Source organism: Cynara cardunculus, unplaced genomic scaffold (genome assembly GCF_001531365.2).
Source record: "Cynara cardunculus var. scolymus isolate 2C unplaced genomic scaffold, CcrdV1 Un_Scaffold_11414, whole genome shotgun sequence".
Classification (NCBI taxonomy): Eukaryota; Viridiplantae; Streptophyta; class Magnoliopsida; order Asterales; family Asteraceae; genus Cynara; species Cynara cardunculus.
This window is the reverse complement of record NW_020206692.1, coordinates 1-2466: the sequence shown is the minus strand read 5'-3', so window position 1 is coordinate 2466 and position 2466 is coordinate 1. Positions and strand designations below refer to the sequence as shown.

The 2466-nt window shown below is 37.8% G+C and overlaps 1 long non-coding RNA gene across 1 annotated transcript; it reads right to left on the bottom strand.

The window, feature by feature from the left end:
- Positions 1 to 16: 16 nt before the first annotated feature.
- Positions 17 to 2450, bottom strand: LOC112505503. Its single transcript, XR_003068409.1, has 3 exons — positions 2041 to 2450; positions 1234 to 1885; positions 17 to 302 (listed from the first exon to the last, which is right to left on the bottom strand). It is a non-coding gene; the product is annotated as an uncharacterized LOC112505503 (long non-coding RNA).
- Positions 2451 to 2466: the final 16 nt, after the last annotated feature.

The following is a 2466-nucleotide window of genomic DNA, read 5'->3' as shown; positions in this document are numbered from 1 at the left end:
AAGAAAACATCCAAAATCATCATAGCATGTTTAACGATCTTGAGTCTCCGAACGTTGGTCTTGAACAGTTAACGAAGATGAAAAACTTGGAACTGACCGGCCGGATACAATTGTCCTCACCATTTGTCGCAACTCAGGGACTTCATCCTTCATAAGAAAGAGCTCTCCATCCTCCTCCCCTTTCGGTTGTCACTTCTCCTCCATCATCGCTCGCACCTCCTCCCTCCGTCATCGCTCACACCTCCTCCTTCCTCAGTCGCTTGTCACACCTCCTCCCTCAACCTAGTAGTTCCTTATTTCAACTGCGCAAATGAAAAGGGAAACAAGAAACACAAGTAAACTGGTATACGGTCTCCAAGTAGAAGAATCATTTTCCAATGCAACATATTCAAGATTTTCATTATAAATCATAACAATAAATTTGATGGTCCGATCTTCCAATTATCAAAATTCATCACCAAAAGCCGCTTGCAAGTACATAACACATGCCTCTAGATCCAAATTTAAGTGCAAGAAAGTCGAGTTACATATAGGCACTATGACTGCTACTACCCTATCCTAGCCATGACAAAAAAAACATCCTGCCTCTAGATCTTCCATTGATATGGATGCTGCTCAATTCTCTCCAACAAATAGGCCCACATGAGGTATAGTAATTTCAGAAAAATCACTGCTTCAAATCATGCCTGCCATTTCTAGACAAATTATTTGTGTACAAAGAGCATAGAACTATTACACGATTTGAAAAGGATTGGTAGGCATGTAGTTCTTCTGCTAGATATGATATTACGTGTATGATGGAGGTTTACAAGCCGGACATGCTGTAAATGGCAACTTAGTGACGACTATGCAAGTAAACATGGATTTAGTTGATGGTTGGCACACTCACTGGCAGTAGCTTCTCTGAATGAAAATATTTCCCAAGATATGAACCAATTCACCTATTATAACACACTACCTTCTCCATATAGCATATGCATAATACCTCTTCCCATGTGTACATTGTGATCTCATCAATAACCAAGGAAAAAGGTGGTAAATATGTGCCTAGTAAGAATAATAGAATATCTTCCTGACTTCATGACACTCACATAGAATCTATATATATATATATATACATATATATATATATGGGAGGGTTCATGTGAGAACCGCAAATAATTTAAGAACCAAGGAATTGATTTTATAGTGTGTATTCATTCATGAATATACACTCTGTACATTTCATTAAACCTGGGTCTGATGCCAAGAAGGTTGCACCCGAAGTAGTGGCAGAGTACACATTCCATGCCCTGCAACGAACCATGCCACCAGCTGTCCCAGCTGTTATGTTCTTGTCAGGTGGTCAGAGTGAGGAGGAGGCTACTGTCAACCTCAATGCCATGAACCAATACAAGGGAAAGAAGCCATGGAGATTTAAAAACTTTATGAGATTTAAAAAGAAATTGATCAAGCAGTTATGTTAAAATAACTTCTTAAATAAAAAAAACGAGAGAGACCGGAAAGAAACAGAGAGGAGATATAAAAGAGATGCTCTTAAACATGGTTACAGGGATACGTTAGAACCGAGGTATATGTAATATGTATATTGGGATTTACAAGATATCCATGAAAGTTTCGAAAACTTATACCCCAATTAAACTGAAGTCGAGGAAATAAAAGGAAAAATCCATCCATCCATCACAAATGGAAACGGCAGGTGTTTGTGATGTCATAATATTTTTTTTAAATATATAATATTTATATATGGCAAATACTCATTTTGTACCTTTTCACCTCTTAGGAAGTTGGGTTGTATCATACCTCTAGGACAGTGACGCTCAGTGTAGATGATGAGATTTATAGCAATAAGCATAGATGCAATGCCGAAACAACAAACAGTTGTCTATCCCAGAACAAACACAAACTTCCAAGTGAATGTTTCGTGCATAACTAGGAGAAATGTTATCTAATTGAAAGTGACGTGATACGACAACATTGTAATGGGTCACTTGAAATAATCATATATATATATATATATATAAAGTAAAAAGTCCATACCTTGGAACTAAAAAAATGGAGGTGAGCATGGCAACAGTGATGGGTGTTGGATTGGTCCTGCTGCTGCTGATTCTAACACTGGCCTTGCTTCATGCATGTGCTTTCCCAAAGGAAATGGATGGCATCCCAGGTAGCTTTGGTTGGCCATTTTTAGGAGAGAGTTTGTCTTTTATATCTGAATTTTCAAGTCCTGCTGGTATTTTCAGTTTCATGAATAAAAGGCAACAAAGGTAATCAATCTCATATCAATTGCAATTAAATTTGTTGCTTGCTTATAGCAATTAATTAACGTAGATACGGAAAAGTGTTTAAGAGCTATGTTCTTGGACGGTATATGGTGTTTACGACCGGTATGGAAGCAAGTAAGATGTTATTAACAGGAAAAGATGGGATGGTTAGCTTGAACCTGTTCTACACCGGTCAGAA